Raw genomic sequence first — 22,929 nt, forward strand, 5'->3', positions numbered from 1 at the left:
ATGGGGCGGGGATGGGCAGAGTGTCCCTTCTTTGTCTCGTGGTCCTGACACCCAGATTATGTTTTTCAAATGGGATAGTGAAAGCAACAAAAGGAGGTCGGTGAACTCAGGGACCATATGCTGGAACAACAAACAACAACTGAAATTTTGCAGTTCAAAATAACAGAATATGTGCATGCAATTGTGTAACAGAATTAATCCAAATATTATATACAAATTGCTGGTAATTCGGCCCAATAATGCATTTTTATTTAATGTTTCTTTTCCACTTTGTATCTGTTTGGTCTTCTTGGACATCATGATATAATTGGATGAAGAATAATCCATGCACAGGCGAATACATCACAACCTGAATCCAGTGGCGCTGTCAGGACTTAAGGGCAGACTCCAAGGTCCCACACCATAGAATGAAAAGGAGGGCCACAGATGCAGCAGAGCTGGTCTAACTGTTAAGAAGTAAGTACAGTAATGTGCATTGCCATCTAAACACCCACATAGAGACCCATAAGGCTATTAAGTCCAGAATCTAAAATCCCATACAGTCGTACCTTGGAAGTCGAATGGAATCCGTTCCAGAAATCCGTCCGACTTCCAAAACATTTGGAAACCAAAACGCAGCTTCTGATCGGCTGCAGGAAGCTCCTGCAGCCAATCGGAAGCCCCTTCAGATGTCCAGGTTCCAAAAATAGTTCGCAAACCGGAACACTCATTTCTGGATTTGTGGCATTCGGGAGCCCAAAACGTTCGCGAACTAAGCTGTTCAAAAACCAAGGTACGACTTGCATCACCATTCAAACAAATTTTATTGCTGAGATAAATTGCTATAGTGATAAATAAATAGTTGTACAGGAATAAGACAATGAAACATGTAAACCGTGCAGAAATAGTTTTAATAATTAATCTCTCTTCTCAGGGAACTCTGGGTATTGTAGCTCGATGAGGGGCTACAGGTCTCCTAACAATTCTCAGCACCCTTAACAAACTACAATTCCCAGCATGCTTTGGGGAAAGCTATGAGTGCTAAAGTGGCTCATGGAAGCCAACTCCTAGGGGTTGAGGTCCCCCAATAATATATGTGAGGGGGCTGGGGGCTCCCAAAGTTGATGGGTCATTGCCATTCAAATAATGTGTGTGCACCGCATCATGTGATTGATTATGCAGGGCAGGGCATACCTGGGCACCCACAATATTTTATTCAAGTTGGCATCCCTGAAATGACTGCTTTAAATGTATAGTGCAGATGAGGCCTAAGTTCACTGAATTAGTTCAAAAATCTCTATATTACACCTGTAGTTTCCATAATTGCTGGGTGAATGGAACATGAAATAAGTTTAATAAAATTTCTAGTTCATTTTCAAGTTCATGCATATTATTATTATTTTTTAAAAAAACCCTCTTTATCCTCTTTGAGCCTTTAAGCTGAAAGATCATAATGGTTGGGGGAAATAAATGATTTTTAAAAATCACATTCTGGTGTGTCTGTGTGTGTTTTGATGTTTCCTTTCTCTTCTATACTTCAGCACAGCTGCTTGAAGCATTCTGAATGGTGGGATCACTGAGGATCACTTGGATGAACCTGAATTGAACAGCAAACTGAATATAAACTGAACTAGTCCATTTTGTAAAAGGATGAATGTGAAGAAGAAGCAACTCCTTTTGGACACGCTGAGCTTGAGCTAGAACTAGAACTTTCCAAGCTCCATCTGAAGACTCTTCCAACAGCATTCATTGGAGGCAGTTTCCCATCCCAACTTCTGCCAGAGGGGTACAAGCAGCGCTGCAATTTCTTGGGTCCAACGCTGCCCATTTGCCTATAGAAATCAAAGAAGAAATACAGAGTTACAGATCTTATTGGCATTTATTTATTTATTTGGAGCATGATTTCTAACTGAGCTCATGGACCACTTTATTCTATTTTTCATTGGTTGCCTTTGTTATTACATCCTGCCTTTAAGGGCAAAGCCTCACAAGATTGTTCTCAAAAACCCCAATACAATATATTGAACACACAATATACATGAAACCAAGCAATACAATATATTGAACACACACTGAAATTGTAAACGGAGCAAATAAAGTGGAAATAACTAAAAAGCAGAAGCAGCCAAAATGTTACAGAAGCAGAAAACCATGAAATTCAGTAGAAAGCCAAGCAGATTATGAAGGTTTTAAAACATCTGCTTCAAGGTCATATGAGCATAGATACGGATCTACCACTGGAAAAGTCCTTTCTCTGGACCTCTGCAGTCTGATGGGTCTTGACAGTAGACCAGGTTGTATTGCCTGGCAGGTTTATTTATGCAGAGTAGGGATGGAGGTGAAATTTGATTCAGTTCACATTTCCAAGGCAAACCTCCCCGTTTTGCATTTCCTGAAAAATGCAAGAACCAAAGTCATTTTTCAAAATTCACGTTTATCTGAATTTTGCAATGCAGTACCTCAGCCAAATGATGTTTGCAAAAATGAACATATTAGTGAAAATAGCTTGAAAAAAAGACATTAAATTGGGGGAAACCACTTGCAAAATAGGTGTATTAGTCAAAACTGCATACATAAATGTGTTTATTATATGAAATTAACAGAAATGTGGCAAATTTAAGACCGGGGGGTGGGGGAGAGAATGAGAAATGGAGAGAAGCAAAATTGACAGGTCCATCCATCCCTAGGGTGTTTCACATAACTCGATTCCAAACCAATCAGGGCTTTAAAGGTTAACCCGAGCAAGCTGGTCCTATAAACAATTAGGCTACCAATGCAAATAGCACAGAACTGGTATTAGAAAATAGCTGCATTGTGACATTTCTCAGTTGTCTTTAATGGCAGCCCCATGTAGAGAACATTGTAGTAATGTAGTATGGATATAACCAGGGAAAGTATAACGTGCAGTTCACACAGGCGGGGCTCATCGTGCTTGCTGACTGCAGCATCAAGCGATAATTTGCATGTGTGAATCAGATGTTGCAAGTCTCGCACGGCTCAGGTTAGAACTTTCATATCTCCTGGCGCTGCCTCAAATGCAATGCTTTGCCCGGGAATTGGTTTAAGCGTTCAACTGCAAGTCATCTAGCAAGCAGTAATAACATGTTAGGAATCAAGTGATGTATATGCATTGTGAGAGCCAGCCCTGGACTCTGGCCAGCCCTAGTGCTTAACAACTAAAAGAGAGAGAGAGGGGTGTGGAGGGCCTGCTTTTTGGATAATAAAAACCATTTGGCCATTTCCCCACAGTTTTAATAATTACCTGATTAATGAAAATGTGCCTTTCTTATGCCAAGTGTCGGGGGTGGGAGTGAATAAAAGCATTCTACATATATCTTAGGTATATTTGTCTATTATTTCACAAAGTCAAGAGCTGAGACCTGGAAAGTCAGGTGGCCCCCAGAGGGTTGCTTAGAAAGGAATGTGGCCCTCGGCCTGGAAAGGGTTCTTCAGCCATGCCTTAGCATGTAGCTTCATCTCTCTGTGTTTTTTCAAATTTAAATATAGTCGTTGACGAATGCCTTGCGAGTTGAACGTTTTGGCTCCCAAACACTGCAAATCCGGAAGTGAGTGTCCTGGTTTGCAAACGTTCTTTGGAACACGGACGTCTGATGCGGCTTCCGAGGCTTCCAATTGGCTGCAGGAGCTTCTTGCAGCCAATCGGAAGCCGTGCTTTGGTTTCTGAATGTTTTTGAAGTCGGACAGACTACGGGAACAAATTCTGTTTAACTTCTGAGGTACCACTGTTCTAAGGACAGGGCCTCCCAATTTTCATCAGGATTACTGTGTGTAGCAACATGAGGTTTAACCCTTTCCCTCCCCAGCTGCATTCCTTATGAAAATTACACCCCCATCTGCACGTGGATCCATAGGATTTTCTACTCCTTCATTGGACCAACAAGTTGCCTGGATTCACTGAGTGTCCCCGCAGGACAAAATAAGGCACATAGTTGCAGAAGATTTGCACGTGATGATTTACATGTATAGATGCACAATAAATAGCAACAATTGCTGTGATTTAAATAGAAATGTATTTTAAAATGCATTTTAACCAGTGCTTTTCTTTTTTGGTTGGGGAAGGTGCCGGTACTTGAGTACCATTGAGTACCCCAGAAAACAAGCCCCGGTTTTAACAACATTTATATACCACTTGGTTGTAAATAGAACCTCTAAGTAGTTTGCAGAAAAACATCGCTAATTTTAAGATTGTCAATAGAAAACAAAGCTAAAAGAAGGTATTTAAGAAAAAAAATCGAAATATAATTGAAACCAACTGTTAGCTAGAAACGGATGAAAGCACATGTCAGCTGCTACATGTTCGGGTATGGCTTGCCTAAACAGAAATGTTTTCAGAGGGAGCATAAAAGGTTACATTGGTACCTCAGTTAAGTACTTAATTCGTTCTGGAGGTCCGTTCTTAACCTGAATCTGTTCTTAACCTGAAGCACTACTCTAGCTAATGGGGCTTCCTGATGCGCCACCGCTGCTTGATTTCTGTTCTCATCCTGAAGCAAAGTTCTTAACCGAGGTAATATTACTGGGTTAGCGGAGTCTGTAACCTGAAGCGTCTGTAACCTGAAGAATCTGTAACCCGAGGTACCACTGTACTATGAAGGGAACTGCCTGGTGTCAATAAGCAATGAGGTCATTATCATTGGGGGGGGGGTATAACTAGTGGTGCATTGTAGCTGATGCCCAGGCACTAACTGTTGATAGGCAATGAGTCTCCCTTTGGGGGGTTTTAATTTCATTTTTAAAAAACACTTTATGCTGGGCTTGGAATAGAGGACTGCTCCTCTGCAATGTAGGTCACACGGCCAACCCTAGTTAAAGCTCCCGATTCATTATCTCACCCCAACACTGCACCGCCCCCCTCTTGCCAAGAGACAACCTGGGACCCAAGACATTGAGGTAGCAGCAGGGCATGCGCAACAGCCCAGAATGAAAAGGGGCCGTTGTCTGTGCCAACTAATTTATGCAACCAAGTGTAAAACATACAAGCAAATCCCTCAACACCCCTCAAGCCAAAATCTCTCTGCTCATCTGGTGATTAACCGCCAAGGAGCAGATGCACCCTGCGATACGATTGGCTGGCACAGGTTGGTTGTTTCGGGAAAGGCCCCTTCAGCTGTCTCCTTGGTTTAAGAGGGAACCTGCTTACATGAGTTTAAATATAAAGTCCACAAACAGCCTGGTTTAATGGGGGGGAACCCTGATTTATTTATTTTTTGCATGGGCTGGTTTAATGGCTGACTTCTGAGGCCATGTGGTGGTAGAAACAATGCATATGGGAGACGAGGGAGCCAGGGGCTGGCTTTTTAATTAGATTTGCCATCATATTTTGCCTAAAGCAGAAAGGAAAGGAAAGAAAGGCAATCATACATTCCTCTTTGAGTGACTCTCTGAGGAACATCAAGGGAAGCAAAAGGGTTTTTCAGGAAGGCTGTGATCCAAAGAAAACACCAATATGTGCATCGATACTTCTGGCATTGTCTTATCAACATGTACCGTCCTTTTGGGCTGGTGGGGAAAACCCCCCTGCACATTATGGGTAAAGTTGGGGCCAGTGTGGTGCAATACATCAAGTGGTGCACTTTGACTGGGAAGACCTGGGTTCGAATCCTTACTTAGCCACAGAACTGATATGGGATGGCGGATTAATATGGTTCCATTTGCATTTTATTAATATCATTAATATCACTGCAAACTTTGCTGATTTGCTCTTCCCTAAACAATGCATGGGGTGCGGGTGGCGCTGTGGTCTAAACCACTGAGCCTAGGACTTGCCAATCAGAAGGTTGGCGGTTCGAATCCCCGTGATGGGGTAAGCTCCCGTTGCTCGGTCCCTGCTCCTGCCAACCTAGCAGTTTGAAAGCACACCAGTGCAAGTAGATAAATAGGTACCGCTCCAGTGGGAAGGTAAACGGCGTTTCTGTGCACTGCTCTGGTTCGCCAGAAGCAGCTTAGTCATGCTGGCCACATGACCCAGAAACTGTACGCTGGCTCCCTCAGCCAATAAAGCAAGATGAGCACCGCAACCCCAGAGTCGGCCACAACTGGACCTAAAGGTCAGGGGTCCCTTTACCTTTTTAAACAATCCATGAATTGAAACACAGTTATCCTTCAAAACTTGTGCTCCTCTGGATTTTACAATGTAGTTTGCCAAGCAGCCATGTGGACAGAGATGTGTATATTAGGGGGAAGTGTGCGTTAAAAATGCATATTTTGGTGAAAATAACGTATGCGCTATGTTAGGGGGAAGTTGCTTGCAAAAGAATGTGCAAATCAGGCAAAACAGCATACATAAAAGTACAGGAAATTTAGGGCTTTAAAGGTCAACCCCAACATTTTGAATTATGCTTAGAAACATACCGGGAGCCAATGTAGGTCTTGTAGCCAATGTAAGTCAATGTAAGACTGGTGTTATACAGTATGGTCTTGGCAGCCACTCCCAATCACCAGTCTGGTAGCCGCATTCTGGATTAATTGTAGTTTCTGAGTCACCTTCAAAGGCAGCACCACAAAGAGAGCATTGCAGTAGTCCAAGCGGGAGATAACCAGAGGATATGATAGTGTATACATGGTCTCCAATGGAATTTCACACAGAGAAACTGCCAAGCAAGGAACACAGATGGGAGAAAAATTCCGTTCAGTTCACATTTAAAGGGGAACTTAACTAATTCACACTTCTTGAAATGGTATGTTTTGTTAAATAAATTATTTTATTAAATACATAAATAGGCAGACTGAACACCACCATCCTTTGAAATTTGCACTTCTCTGAATTTTGCAAGATAATCTATACAAAAATGAATATACGACGGCAAAATGTGCATACATATACTGGTGAAAATAACACATAAATGTGTTTTATCTGTGGAAATTGCTTTTCAAAAAGGTGTCTAGGGGGCAAAATTGTGGGCAAGAATATTAGGAGAAATTTGCACTAAAATGCTGGTGAATTTTCATGAGGTTTTCTGTTGTTTTTTTAAAATGCAAACTGGTGTGGAAATGCCAGGAACTGAACTTCAGACTGGAAAAATGAGAAACTGAGAGAAACCAAAATGAACAGACTCACTTATCCCTAGCAGGGAACGGCATTTGTACGAAGGGGGGTCAGGCATCGCATAGTATTTAGGTTTCTACAAGGCTCTTCAATGTGCACTGAGGAAGGCAGTGTGTGTGTGTGTGTGTGTGTGTGTGTGTGTGTGTGTGCGCTTTAAAATTGAATATTTCGCTTTGCTGGCCGGTTCTTCTGCTCCTCACAATATGGAACATGACAGGATATTTTTCAGTGCTATTTTTGTAAGTTCTATCGCAGCCTATATTTAAAACAGCATTTAAATCTGCCAAATGGAGCTGTGTTTTAAAATGGTTGTCAGATCAGCTCTTTTTCCTCCCACGTACAGTATATTTCTGACATGGTTTGGAGGAGCAAAATGGAGGAGACTGGTAAAACGTCCACATTTATCCAGCTTGAGAAGGCAGCCAGGATATTTATGATGACATTAGGGAGGATGGGGGCAAGAATGGAATCAAGGGATCGCTTGTTTGCTGAGTCGCTTGTGCTGAGGTATCAGAGTCGGTTGCATGGCTCTTAGGTTTGCTTAAGAGAATCGAGGAGCCAATCAGATTCTGGAGATTTTTAAGTGAGGAAATGAGCCCTTGGATAATTAGGGCCTTTTTCTTCTCCTCTCCCATCACTAGAGGATAAATGCCAGGCAATAATAACACATTCTTCCATCAAAGTTGGGTGGCCCTCACAATTCACAGTTAATTATACCTCAGAAAGTGAGTGTATAAATGTGGCCTCATACAGTCCACAGCAGTTGGGACCTGAACCCTGACCTGTACATGAAAGGACCGGTCAGTATATCCTCTAAAACTGGGCTGAGCTGCATTCAGACAATCGAGGCATTGCAAGAGTTCGAGGACAAATTCCAGCCAGGCATAAATACTTGGGGCGAGAAGCAGGGCTGAAGAGTGTGGCCTTAGTATGAACTGAGGACTCAGTTACACTAGTCAAAAAAACAGCGTGTTGAATGAAACACCAGATGATGCTGGAGAGTCAAAAATAATAATATTCTAATTGATTTTCCATAGCATTTTTTCCTTTTGTTATAACAATTTAATTTCTCATTTATTTATAGTGGTGTTTTTTCCTGTGTCTAGAACCACCCTGTGTGGCCTCTGGGGAGAATTCTGGGGGCCGGATAGAGAGGCTTCGAGGGCTGCATTTGACCCTGGGTTCCCAACCACTGACCTATCATTTCTCTATACTGTCCTTCAGTTAAAAGTTCCAAGACAGTTTGGATCATGAATGACAATAAAAGCAACCATAAGACAATGGCTGACAACAGGAACAGGCAGCACTAGTGACAACCACAGCAGAAACTACTCATATATCAGAGCTTAAATATAGCCATTTCCTTCTTACACATATTGTGCCAGTATGGTAGAGTGTCAGACTAGAACCTGGGAGACCAGGGTTCAAACCCCCCTTCGACCATGAAGCTCAGAGTGTGACCTTGGGACAATCACTGCCTCTCAGCCTAACCTACCACACAGGGCTGTTGTGAGGATTAAATAAGGCGGGAGGAAAAGAACCATGTGCCCCACCTTGAGCTCTTTCGAGAAAAAGGTGGGGTATACAGTAGTACGTCGGGTTACATACGCTTCAGGTTACATATGCTTCAGGTTACAGACTCCTCTAACCCAGAAATAGTACCTTGGGTTAAGAACTTTGCTTCAGGATGAGAAGAGAAATCGCATGGTGGCAGCGTGGCGGCAGCAGGAGGCCCCATTAGCTAAAGTGGTGCTTCAGGTTAAGAACAGTTTCAGGTTAAAAACGGACCTCTGGAAAGAATTAAGTACTTAACCCGAGGTACCACTGTAAATGTAACAACCACCACTACTGCCACCACCACAACAAAACAGAATATTACAATACCTTGGTTAAGCTAATTTTAATTGTACAGAGAGAAACTTGTCTGTGATTTGGTTTTTTTACTCAGACTGGACAAGTCTGTTCAATGTTTAATGCTACAACTAATACAGATACTTTACATTTTGATACAGCTCTTATTCAGGGATCAAAGCACTTTGCATTACCTCAGTAGCCCTACAATGAGTCTGAAAGGCAGAAGAATAGTTTGGGAGACCGTGGTTTGCCTATGAGCAGGGGCGGCGGATATAAGGGGCAGAAGGGACTTCAACCTCCTCAATCTTTTGAGACAGAAGGCTGAGTCGCCCCAATATTGAGGGGGCTGCCACCCCCCACTGCCCCTGGGTGAGCACTAGCACGCCCGGTTGGGGTGGGAGCAGAAGGCTTGGGGGAGATTTTTGCCCTCCACACCCCTCACTGCGATCGCCAAAGCAATGGCCCACAGGATGTGGGCGGGAGACTTAGAGGGTGATTTCCACCCTCCGTGTCCCTCTGCCACAATCACCAGAGCAGGTGCCCACACATCCCATCAGGTGTGGTTCAACAGGGGCAGGGAGTCATGTGTGTGATGTCATGCAAACACGACAGTCCGTCCCCCCCCCCCAAATGTTGGGGCCCAGCTTAGTGTACCTGCCTATGGCTGCCTTATAAGTCTAGCTGAGGTGAGATTTGAACTTTTATTTATTAATTATTTATTTCATAAACTTCATATAGCACTTGAAGGTGTGTGTTTGGTGTTTTTTAAAGACCTCAAAGAAGTTTACAGAAAAGACAGAACAAGAAAATCTAGAGGGGGGGGGATCACGGCCATACTTTCAAGTATACAAAATACTAAAACAGAGGAAAAGAGGGAGACCAGATTGTGTCAAAGGTATCTTTTATTGAAGAAGAGTGGGGTATTGTAATACTGCCATCATCACAGAGGTGTCTGTGGAGGGGATATAGCGATTGAAAATACATTGTATTGTAACGTTTGAATAAATGTTTTTAGAATTCTTTTAAAAAGAAATAGCAAAGCAGATTAAAACCAGCTCAACTTTATAAGTATCTTGTTGGGCTTTTACAATGATGGTGCTTGCTTGATTTCGATCGGCAGGGAGTTTCAAAATGTAGGCACTGCTGCACTAAACAATTGAGTTCTTACAGATACAGAACAAGTATTATTTGGCACCTCGTAGTGGGGCCAATTCTACCAATCGAAGCCGTTGAGTGGGCACATGTGAGGTAACTTTGAACATGCTTCTTGCAGAGAGAATAAAAGGGGGGGGGAGTCTGTGAAGAAAGGAAGTGAAAGGCAAAGTTAACTTTTGTTGTCCCGCCCACTTTTGCTTCCTGCCCCGCCCACCACTGCCGGAATTCCCTGGGAAAGAGGGCTTGACTGCTCAACCACTCTGGGAATGTGTAACTCTGGGAGTGGAACAGGGGTCTCCTAGAAACACTCAGCACCCTTACCAAACCACAATTCCCAGGATTCTTTGGGGAAAGTCCCGACTGTTTAAAGTGGTGTCCTAGTGCCTTAAAGGTACACTATGAATGTGTCCTAAGATGGCTGGTGCTCTGGTTGGTGCCCAGATCGGAGGTGTCCCAGGAACCAGGTTATATTCCACCCTAGGTTTCCATGATGGAAGAAAGGTGCGCTATGAATGTACGGAAATAAAATAAAATAAAGGCGAGATGTTTTGCTGAGTTGATTTGGGAGAGAATTGGTATCCCAGGGTGGCACTGGAAGTGTTCTGAGCTGCAGAACAAAGCACCCTTTCTTGAGTTATTGGCACCCTTTCCATAGGAGCCTGCGGTCACCCCCAAGGCATCCTGCCATATTGGAAGGACAGAGCGTCCCCTCTTTTTGTGGTGACTGTTTGCCAAAACCCTGCGGTCTCGCTGGAGGGAGAGTTGCCTGTCTTTCACCTCACTACTGACAAAAAAAAAAAAAGCCTTGCAAAGAATAGCCGTCGTTATCATACAACCACCAACCACCAACCCCTCCCCCACCCCACCAAGCCCCACTGTGCTAAGGAATAGAAGGAATAGAAGGATTTAGACTGATTTCACGTGATTTGTTGTACTTTTGTCCTTCTTTTTCAGAGGAAGAAGAGAGGTTTCCTAAGAGGCCCACTGAATCAAACTCCAAGAGAAACAATTAAAATGCAATAGAAAATCATGCTTTGTGTTGGAAGGGGATACTGGGTTTGCCGGCAAGTTCAGTTGCCTAGACTCAGTGTGTAGGTTTTTATCTGTTTCTACTAGGAAGCAGAAGGGGATTGGACTCAGTGATGGCTAGCTGGGTGCAACGGGGGGCCTCTCAGCTGCAGCATTAACCTCCAGCCATGATGAGGGAATGTCTGGCTTTCCTAGTGGTACAGTAAGGGCATTTTATAGTACGGACTTCATGGTCTTACATAGGGTTGCCATACGTCTGGAAGTTCCAGGACAAAGCCAGGATCAAGGCATCACAAACAGTGTCAAACAGCTTAACAACTTTGGCCCAAACAACTTTTGTCTAAATTTTCATGTTTTGAAATATGGGAACCCTATCTTACAGCACTCCCTCTCTCCTTCAGATGGTAATGTGTATATTCCCTCACTTATTTTAAAATGTGGTAAGCCAGGACTGTGGCACTTAAGGGGGGCTTCTGGCGCATTCTGCTAAGTGGGGTCCTGAACATCTGCCTCAATGCCTGTTGCTATTTCCTCCCAAAGTATTGAATTTTATTCTATTTACAGTGGTACCTTGGTTTACAAACTTAATCCGTTCTGGAAGTCCATTCTTAAACCAAAGCGTTCTTAAACCAAGGTGTGCTTTCCCATAGCAGCGGGGGACTCAATTTACAAAGGGAACACACTCAATAGGAAGCGGAACATGTTCTGCTTCCAAGGCAAAGTTCACAAACCAAAACACCTACTTCCAGGTTTGCAGCGTTCTTAATCTAAATTGTTAATAAACTAAGCTGTTCTTAAACCAAGATACCACTGTATTGGTATACAAACAAACAAAACATAGGAACAAACATTGTACACTACCCAAAATGGGCTGGGTCAGGCCAGTGGCCCATTCAGTCCAGTATCCTGTACTCACAGTGGCCAATCAATAATTTGGAATTTTACCTCCTTTCATCCAAATGCTTGCTCCCGCGCCTCTCAAAATGCACACTGATCATGTGCCATGCATATGTATATATTGAGTTTGCACAGTCGCTTCCCTGCCATGTTATTCTTTTAATATTATTGGTTCACATGCCACTATTCTAAGGGACATAAGCCACACTGTTTCCATTTATTTAAGAAGCTTATACAAAGCTTACCAGAATGGTGGCAATTGAGTGGTAGGAAAGCTCCCAGGTTGGCTATCTAGCCCATGAGCCAACCTCTACACTCCTAGCCATGCACCCTCCTGCTTTTGGATGAATTGACCAAGGAGCCCTTTATCCCTCTGCCTTTTTTGTGGAGGATTCTGGGAAGTGCATTCCTCCTAGGTCTACAGAGGTTCTAATTTCCTGCTCCCTTTTCCCAACAGTCTGCCGATTTCATTCAGCCTCAGACCGTCTCCAGGGAAATGCCTGTCTGGTTGTGATATCTCTTCCCTGCCCTCCTTGGTAAACACAAGGTGAAGAAAGGATGTATTTAATTTTTAGCAATGTGCCCCTTGTGTCAATACCTCCCCCTCATGTTCTCTTAGGCAACTGTACTATCTTCCTTGCTGATGTCCTGTTTCTTATTGTTCAAGAGGCAATTTTTCTTTCTTTTTTGTGCACCAGAATTTTTTTTGCGTGTCCTGAAAAATCTGCTGTCTTCCTTATTATGCTTATGACATATTAACTGTTTCTAGTATTACTCTTATACCATACTAGCCTCTAGTAGAAACCCCGGGTCCATTCCTGTCCGGGTAAAGCATTTTTCACTGAGGTCACAACCATACCATACATTTAAAGCATATCCAACACACATGTAAAGCTTATGGTTTCCTGCTAGAATTTTGCTGGCCAAAAATTGGAAAACACAAGAAGTACCAACAGTGGAGGAATGGCAGATGAAGATGATTTTTCGGAGCTAGCTGACCTGACCGGAAGAGTCCGCAACCAGAAGGAAGAGGAGTATCAAGAGGAATGGAAGAAATTTAAAGATTATTTAGTTAAATATGTTAAGATAACTTAAACAGAATTACTTGCGAGCACCAAAATGGCCTAGGATTTAAATATGTGACGTTGTAGAATATCATGGATAAAAGTTAAAATGAAAAGAAAGAAAGATGTTAATTGGACTATGTAAATTTTATGAGAAATTTGTTTTGGAAACCTGCTACAATGATTTATATGGAAACTCAGCCAGGGGGATTTGAGGAAGTCACCTAACAATGTAAACAAAAGTGGAATTCTTACAGTTAGAATATATGTCTGTTTGTTTGCTTGTTTTTTGATGTTTTCTTTTTATGTTTGTTGATATGTTTGTTTTAAATTTGGAAAACCAATAATTAATTTTTTTTGAAAAAAAGTAAAGCTTATGGTTTCCCCCAAAGAATCTCAGGAACTGTAGTTTGCCTCCCAAGAGCTACAGTTCCCAGCACCCTTGACAAACTATACAGTTCCTAGGATTTAAACGTGTGCTCGGCACACTTTAAATGTATGTTCCCTGGGTGTTCCCTCCCTGAACAGGGCTCTCACCTTTCCCTAAGTTTTGCATCAATTTCAGGTCTCTCATCCTGCACATTTCAAAGTGCCAACACTGTGAAAATGAGCTACATGTGAGATAAACTGGCAAAGCAGCTGCAATATTAACGTCTTGATTTCTCTGTGAATCAAGCAAAAGACAGGCTGTGCAATGTAAGCGGAAGTGACCTGGAAGTCCTGAAAGTCCAGCATGATTTCAGACATACCAAAAGAAAAAGCACAAATTCTCATCTTAACTACATAACTACTGCTCTCAAAGAGCTATCCAAAGGAGGTGAGGAAGAACCCAAGGTGGCGAAACTGCCAAATTCAAAGCCCTGCTGGGCTGGTACTTCTTCTGGCTGGGTGGAAAGTAGCAGGTGGGAGAAGGGACTTTGTTATTCCTTTATTTCCCCCTCCTCCAGCTTTTTAAAACAGAGCAGTGGTGGTTGATGCCCACTGCAATTATGTTGTCTGAAAGTGCACATAGATTCATGGAAGCTGTTTGCAGATACTCAGGAACCCCTTGTTAGGATTCTTGCTCCATGTTTGCAGTCATGGGATTGTTGTCTATCACATGACGGTGTATGTTTTCATTCCACAGTGTGGGAAGTGACGGAGACAGGGTGTTTTGGTGTTACTGTGTTCCGTGCAGTGGGACTATTGTCCTTTGTTCTTTTTCTCTGTGCTGTCTGATGAGAAAGAGGAAGGAGCTAAGTCAGAATGCTCCGAGTGTATTATATGTAAATAAAAGTAGATTAGCCAAAATGCTGTGCTACTGAGTTCTGTTACGCAAACTGCAAATACTCTGCAGGATCCCTAAGTGTGCTGATGCCTCTTGGTGTCAGTCGCTGTGATGTTCAGGCTGGAGAAAGCTTTTGAAGTTCCTGAACGACCGACCAGGAGGGAGAGAACATGCCAGTCGGGCATGTGTCTCTGCCAGGGTCCTGCACATGAGTAGGACGATCCTAACACCCCTGCCTGGCCTGGATGCAAAATGGGAGGTTGCAAAGACTTCATGCGAGGGCAGGGCAACTTGGGCCTCTAAATCAAGGGGGCCTCACCAGCCTGCCATCTCCCCAGTGCCACCGTCTCCCCTCTCCCAACATTGCAAACCCAATACTTCATGCAAGGGCAGGGCAACTCAGGCCCAACAACTATGAGACTCAGGGCTAGCTCAACTTGAAGCAGTGAGGCCAAACTTGAGGGGTTTTTTTTTGTTTTTGTTTTTGTAGGGCCCCAGTTCACAGCCAAAGTCTGCAAAATCTTATAGATATAAATAAAATCCATCTAGAGTGCCCTGGTGTGTGTGTGGGGGGGGGGGGGCCTTAGGAGCGGCCCATGGAGTCCAATTTGGCCAAATTGCTCCAAGTGTCTTAGGTCAGCCCTGATGAGATTGTGCAGGGGTTGGACTGATAAGCCCTGCACCTTCTAGGTCCCTGGTGTCACTCTTCAGAGTACAGACTCAAGGACTTGTAATGGAAATAAGGGCTGAGGGAACATTCTTTCACCTTTGGTGGACGTGCCCAAAGGTCAAGGCTTTCTGGGAAATGATCTATAATGAACTGAAAAAGGTATTTAAATATACCTTTCCTAAGAAACCAGAGGCCTTTCTTCTGGGCATTGTCGGCCAATTGGTGCTAAAGAAGGACAGAACATTTTTTATGTATGCAACAACAGCAGCAAGAATACTCATCGCAAAGTATTGGAAGACACAAGATTTGCCCACCCTGGAAGAATGGCAGATGCAAGTGATAGACTATATGGAATTGGCAGAAATGACTGGCAGAATCCGAGACCTGGGAGAAGAGTCGGTGGAAGAGGACTGGAAGAAGTTCAAAGACTATCTCCAAAAACATTGTAAAATGTTTGAATGCTAAAATGATGTTGGATATAAAGATAATATGGCATCAGTGACATAGTTAAAAGGAATACGCAAAAATGTTTTAAAAGAAAAGGGTGAAAAGACCAGAGTAATATTATGTCAAATTTAAACAAAATGATACAAGGGATTAAGTTATAAAGAACGTGTAAAAATGGATTTAAAAAGAAAGGAAAAACCGGAGACATAATAGGTCGAAATGTATAATATTGAATAAGATTTGAAAGAGGGTAAGGAATTGCTGAATTTGATTGTGTAAAGGGGAACACAGAAAAGGGAGATGCGAGGAAGTCAGGAAAGAGGGTTATAAAGATAATAAGTAAAAAACTAGATTTTCTTTTTTTTCCCTTACTTTTTCTATGTTTTTTATTGTCTTTTTCTTTTTCGTTTGATTGTGATGCTTGTTTTATTATATAAAATCTTAATAAATATCTTTTTTTTTTAAAGGAAATAAGGGGGGGCACTTATTGGAAATCAGATTTGTCACCTCCCCCCCACAAACCCCGGGATGATGAGCCCAGCCACCTTTTATTCACAGTTGCATAAGCACTACACTACAGCATGGCCATAAACCTGTACGTTCAATCGCTGAAATACACACCCAATATGTAGCAATTGAGATTTATATTACTGCTTTATGAATGAACACTGGGTTTTATTAATGGACTCTGTATTTTTGGAATTACCTAAGAGCCACCAATAGGAAGCTCTAGAATCTGACAGCTAACCAATCGGGCACTACCAAACAGCAACCCCTATTGCTGAAAGCAGGTAACCAGCAGGAAACGCTTCAGCTCAGCCCCTGAACACCCCCTGCTGTGCAGATAATAGAGAAAGCTCACAAACTGCATCCCTTCCTTCGTCCTAGCTAACTCTATTATGCTGGTGTAAACCCTGGTGCACCAGGAGCCCAGAACAGTAGCAGATAAAATCCACTCATACATCAGCGACTGATAAGACTTGTCAACCAGTTCTTCCAAAGTCTTCCTAAATTATAAAGCTCCAAAATACAGGCCAAAAGAGAGCAGGTCTGGGAAGAGCGAGCCATACAATGGGCACCACCAGTGAAAAGGCCCTGCTCCGTGTAGCTCCTGCCCTGTCATTTGATAGGGTGCCCACTTGCCCTTCTTCTTGACATGGAATGCTTTCTATTGGAGTCTCCAGGTCCAATATAAAGACCATAAGAAGGGAGAACGGGTACCTTGAAGTTCCCAACAGTTGTTAATCAAGCAAGCAAGCAAGCAAGCAAGCAAGCACACAGGTCACCTTTGCCACAGTCAGGACGCCTATGTCCTGGCCAGGCCTGCACCCAATCTTGTTTTTGTACAATCTTGTTTGTTCTCAGTAACCAAAATTATATTATCAACATATACAAGCAGAAAAGTTTTTCCCCCTTCATTTGCAAGGAATAATACAAAACAAAGCGGCACTAATAAAGAAAAGTTCCAGGGTGGCAACAGAAAGCAAACTAAAAATGCTTTTGCAGTTCATCAGAACTATCCAGCAATATCAACTTATAGGAAAACTGGTGCTTTTAACAGTAACCCTTCTAGTTGGTTAATTGATTCTATGCACATGACATCTGATACTAATTCCCCCCCCCCCAAGAGTTAAAGGATAACTCATCAATGGCAGCTACAGTTGCAAATGGCAACAAAATATCTGTGAAAGGAAGAGGAACAGGTTTGCTCAAGTGTGTTGCAGGTAGAAATACTGTTTGTAATGAAGTAAGAGCAGTAGTTGCTCAAATTAACAAATAAGAAAGTTTTGAGAATTTACATGCTAGATTAAAATTGATTAATTCATTGAGAAGGGTATTGTAAGAAAAACACTGGGACCTAATTTGAATAATAGAGTGCCTGGCATCTGGTGGGCAATTTCCTCCTTTATTTCCACACTCTGGCTGCAGACCAAATCACCTGTCAGGAGAGCTATGAGATTCAGGTGATGGTCATATGCCTTTTCATTCTCAGCAGGTATATAACAGGAAGACCTGCACATCAGAAACTTATATTGTGGACTCAGCTATATAGCTGCAAATATAATGTTTTAAGTGCATTTTAAGTGCATTGTACAAATATGACACTAGATGGCGATGGTGAGCTAATGGCAAATTCAATATATATTCAATATATATTTTTAAACGTTTTATTTAAAAAGCATTTTCACAGTTTTTTAAAATATATATATTTAGATTCAGCTTGTGTCACCTCGCTCTTACATTTTCTCCAAACTGAAAAGTATCAAAGGCTGCAACCTTTCCTCCCCTTGATCATTTTGGTTGGGAGACAAAACTGTAGATTGTGAGTTTACAAGGTGTCAGGTTGACTCAAAGCCATGTTTGTGCCATTTCCCAGCAAACTCTGAGCTAGCCGCATGGGGAACAACAATGGCTAATGATTAGAACAAAATGCAAAATTTTACACGTTTCAGAAAACGATTATAAAAACCATCAGGCCATTTTAGGAGATGATCCATGACCACGTTTCAAGAACCAGAGAGATTTGCAGTGGGGCTCGCAAAACTGTGAAACCGGCTTGGCACATTCATCTCTTTGAAGAATGTTTGAATTAAAATGTGTACTGTTTGAGAACCCTAGTGAACTTTGCTTGGTGTTGAAAAATGTTCCTGACTTGTAATAACTGAAGTTCACAGTCTGCTCATTTATGATGTTGTAATGAGCAATTTGTGAAGCTGTAATTCATACTTTATCATAATTCCTAATTTTGTATTTTTATTATGCCACTAATTACATGCGGTAACTAGTAGGATGGCTAAACCGGCAGTGATTTAGACAGTGCTGTAAATTATCAATGCTGCCCCTTCTTTCAGTTATCCCTGTCAAATCTGAGACTGTAAGTTACTTGAGGCAAGGACTCACTCTCTGTCTGTCTATCTGTCTATCTATCTGTCTTTCTCTCTCTCTCTCTCTCTCTCTCTCTCTCTCTCTCTCCCTCCCTCCCTCCCTCTCTCTCTCCTTCTGCTGTAGAGTTCCACATGCATTGATGATATGGGGAAGGGCTGAAGTTCAGTAGAAGAGCATCTACTTTGCAGCCAGAAGGTCCCAGGTTCATTCCCAGGCATCACTAGGTAATACTGGGACTGAAATCCTGGAGAGCCACTGTCAGCCATTGTAGGCAATCACTCATAGCCGGATAAGATTGTCTTCCATAAACACAGTTTTAACAGTGAGTCCGTACATAGCTGTAGAGGCCAGTTCTGGATCCATACGTCCTTCCACAGTGGGGACATAGGTTTCTGGGTGGGAGCTGATCATGACGAGGATTTGCCAAATGTGCCTTCCTCTTAGCCAGCGGTAGTTGTGGGAAGGTTAGAAGATGCTGATGATTTACTGAGCATTAATGAGCTCAAGATTGCCAAGATGACTTTAATTGTGCAACCTGAATTTGCCAATATGAGATTTAATCCCACTGGAAAATAGCAACCATCTAAAAGCTCCTTGATTCAATTTCCTTCTACCAAAAGACTGAGCAAGTTCTGGCTCTATCAAGGAAACATGACACTCTGTTTTGTTGCTGTCTCTGCTTCTGTGATAGGAACCCCAAGGGGCAGGGGAGAAATTCAACTCAGTTCTCATTTAAAAGCAAACTTACCAAATTCTCCCTTTCTGAAACATTGCACAAACTGAAACACGGCCATCCTTCAAATCTACACATTCCCCAGTTTTTTCATTGTATTTCTCCAGCTCATCAGTGTGTACAAAAATGCATATAGAAGAGTAATGTGTGCATATACATAAATATTAATGAAAACAACATACAAAAATCCATTGTATTGGGGAAACTGTAAATATTAGTCAAAACTTGCTTAGGAAAAATGTGTACATTAAGAGAAATTTTAACTCAAACCCTGAATAATTTTCATAAGGAATTAAACAAACAAACAAAAATCACAAATTGCTGCAGAAATGCGGAGAATTGAATTTAAGATCGGGAAAATGGGAGAACCAGAAATCGATAGTTCCAGACACCAATTTCCTACTAAGGAAGGCTTCTGGCAAGGAGGTGGAGGGGGGAGGGCATGTGTCCTAAGAGAAATGAGAGTTCCAGAGTTTGGGAATATGGAACCCCTCTGTTTGTTGAGAGTGCTCCATACCATTCCTTTCATTCTTTCCCCATTCTGCGTTGAGGAGATTGTTCTGTTTATTTGTTTATCCGTTGCATTAAGGGAATGGGCTCAGCAAAGGGACACAAGCTGTGCATATTATTATTTGAGTCTCCGGCTTGAAAAATCAGGCACATTAAAATTCCGAGGCGGCTCCCCACAAAGTCTCTGTGTTCTGTGAAAGATGGCTAGGAAACGAGGATGACTGGAGCTGTATGACAGGCGGGCAACACCGCCAGACAAAGAGCTCACTGTGTCAGCCAGCCTCCTTGTACTCTGGTGAGGGGAAATCTTCAAAACCACCAAGCACAACAATGCAGGCATATACTAGGGCGGTGTGTGTGTGTGTGTGTGTGTGTGTGTGTGTGTGTGTGTGTAGGCACACACACTGCCCTGTCACGGCATGAGAAAACAGGTTGCTAATACGGCATGGAATTGTGTGTATCGAAGGGAGTCAACGCACACAAGCCAACGGCTGCCGTGATATGTGCCCTCCGTCACATCGTGGCTGAAGACCGGGACACTCTAAGTGTCCCTGGTGGAACCCACTCCTATTCTCACACCAAAGGGTTGCTTCCTACTCTCTGGGGTACGCCCACCCTGTCTGAGATGCTGCAGAAGGCTCCTCTCTGCCTCCTCCATGAATACCTCTAACAACATTGACTTTCTGGATCAGCGATTAGAGAGGGGCGGGGTGGAAGGCAAGTGGCAAGGCTGGCATTTTGTGTTTAGCCAACCAAGGAGGAAAGAAAGGAAGGAATCAACAGCCACAACCCTCCATCTGGTCCACCTGATTATTTATGCAAATCAGTTTTATTCTCTGTCTCTCTCTCTCTCTCATGCACACACACCTTTCCATTTACAAAATGCCCGAGGAAGCGTACAATATAATAAGGCACCCTTCAAATCACAAAGGATTGGGGGCTGGGGGATAACTATAATGAAAAATAAGCAAGGGAAAACACCAGGTTCCACTCTGTGATCCTCAAAATGCCACACCTTAGTACCCAGGCTCTGCCTAGGGATGGGAGAAGGAATTCGGTTTGGTTCGCATGTTGATGCAAACCTTAAGAAGGTAATACAAGCCCTGTTGGGTCAGGCCAAAGGCCCATCTAATCCAGTATCCTGTTCTCACAGGGGCCAACCACAAACAGGACCTGACCACAAGAGCACTGTAACATCCTGCAACTCGTATTCAGAAGCCTTGTTGCCTCCGAGCATTCACACGTCCCAAAACAATGCGGGAAATGAAATACAGCTAGCCTTCAAAATTCGCACCTCTCTGAATTTTGCAATGAGATTCTTCAGCCGGAAAACACGTCCAACATTTTCATCTATTGGAGGGGAGAGAGTGAGCATAAAAATGCTTGATAGTGGAAAATAACATACAAGCCTCCTCCTTTTATCACAGCGTTCTTTTAATGGGGTAGGTTTTACAGCGTATTTTAATGATTAATGCTTCTGTTTTAATGTTTTAATGAGATTGCTTTATTATGCATTGTAATGATGGATGTGTATGTTTTAAGGCTTGTGCAACTCATTTTTAGAACTGTAAACTTTTTTTTTTGTTGTTGCCAGAAAGCGGTATATAAATGAATAGATAAATAATTCAGCGACGCATCGGGCTAGGGGGAATTGCTTGTAACAATGTGTATGTTGAGAGGAGCATGCGTTAAAATGCAAACTGGTGAACTGATGTGAAGACTTGCCAGCTACCCCACCACCTCACACCTCATGATCTGAGCTGCAAAAGACTTGGCATCCCTCCTAACCAGGCCTGGCTGCCAGAGCTACAAGTACTGAAAAGCAAGGACAACTGCTATTCGACCTGTGTTGATAACAGTCCTGTCACTATTAACCTATAAATGCAGCAAATGCTCTTAAGCCAATGGAAGGGCTATAGTTCAGTGGCAGATCACCAGCTTTGCGTGCAGAAGGTCCTGGGTTCAATCCCAGGGCATCTCCAGGCAGGATAGAGAATGTCCTTTGCCTGGAAACCTGGAGATCCGCTGCCAGCCAGTGTAGAGTAGACAATACTGAGCTAGACAGGCCAATGCATCTGGCTCCACATGAGGCAGTTTTCTATGTTCCTAAAATAGATGTCCTTTCTTTGCAATTTAATATTTAACATATCATGAAATAGGTCTGGAAACATGGCTGAAAACCTTTCCTTACCCCCTGATATCTGAAATGATGCTATGCTCACAAATCACAAAACCTGATGTCGGGAGGAAATTGGTTAAACATATGACAGTCTCTGAAGACCATTTTTAAAAGTCTTTGTGAACCAAGCTGCACATTATATCTGGCACAGGGTTTGCTACTGTGTTATGTGTGTGTTTGCATGGGAGATAGGAGGGCAGGAGAGAGAGGTCTGGATTGGGACCCTAGAGTGAGGACTGGGGGGGGGGCAGTGCCCCACTGCAGCCCAGGTCCATATTATTATTATTATTATTATTATTATTATTATTATTATTATTATTATTAATTATTTTCCATGAGGCATCCTGAAGCAATTTACAGTACAATAAAAGCATACATTGATAAAAAGAATTAAAACACTTGCTAAACATACGCACACATATTTATTGGCACATACATAAAATCAATTCAAATCCAATACCAGGGACCAGTTGTAATGAAGATCTCCATTTAGAAACATTGATGAAAGAGGAATGTATTTAGCAGGCACTGAAAAGATTATATACAGAAGGATTGAGCTCTCCATGCCTGCACTGAGGGGCGGAACTGTCATGGTGTGTAGGGAACCCCCCACAGTGCAAAATGGGAGCAGCATTTTGCCAGGGTCAGGAATCAGAAAGTCGACCCTATTCTTGCTAAATAAGGATGTGAGGTGGATAAAGCTGCCAACTTCCCCTACCCCCCCCCCCCCAATCTGCTTTTGTGGCCTTAACAGCAGTTTGCAAACACCAGCAGGTTATATAATGCTTCTCTCCATGTTGTAAAAATGTTTGCCGGCTAATTTCTATGGATTGAGGGGCGATTAAAAAGAGAAAAGAGCATTCCAAGACTTGTATCCTGGGTCAGGTGGCAACAACCCTAACGATGATTAACTAGAGTTTGTTTGTTTTTAAAGAGGAAGTGGAAGCTGTAGCGGTTTGGGAATTTTTAAAAAAGCAAGCAAACAAAGGATACATTTTTAGCATGTTTCATTGAATAGATACCACCACCACCATCATCATCATCATTAACAACAACAACATCTTCTCCTTTTGGATTTGACTCTGTTATTCCTCTGCCCATCAGGAATAACACACTGTTTGAATGTGCATGCATACTGTCCAGTCCAACCTTCGCCCAGCTTGGTGCACTCCAGATTTTTGGGACTGAAACTC

The 22,929-nt window shown here is 42.6% G+C and overlaps 1 long non-coding RNA gene across 1 annotated transcript in view; it reads right to left on the reverse strand.

The window, feature by feature from the left end:
• Positions 1-784: 784 nt before the first annotated feature.
• The window catches only part of LOC309328969, a 43,939-nt gene continuing 21,794 nt past the window's right edge, over positions 785-22,929 (reverse strand). Inside the window, exon 2 of the long non-coding RNA XR_014150968.1 lies at positions 785-1,811. This is a non-coding gene — a long non-coding RNA (uncharacterized lncRNA). The remainder of the gene's footprint in view (positions 1,812-22,929) is intronic.

This window comes from Podarcis erhardii (assembly GCF_964252035.2).
Source record: "Podarcis erhardii genome assembly, chromosome: 14".
Lineage (NCBI taxonomy): Eukaryota > Metazoa > Chordata > Lepidosauria > Squamata > Lacertidae > Podarcis > Podarcis erhardii.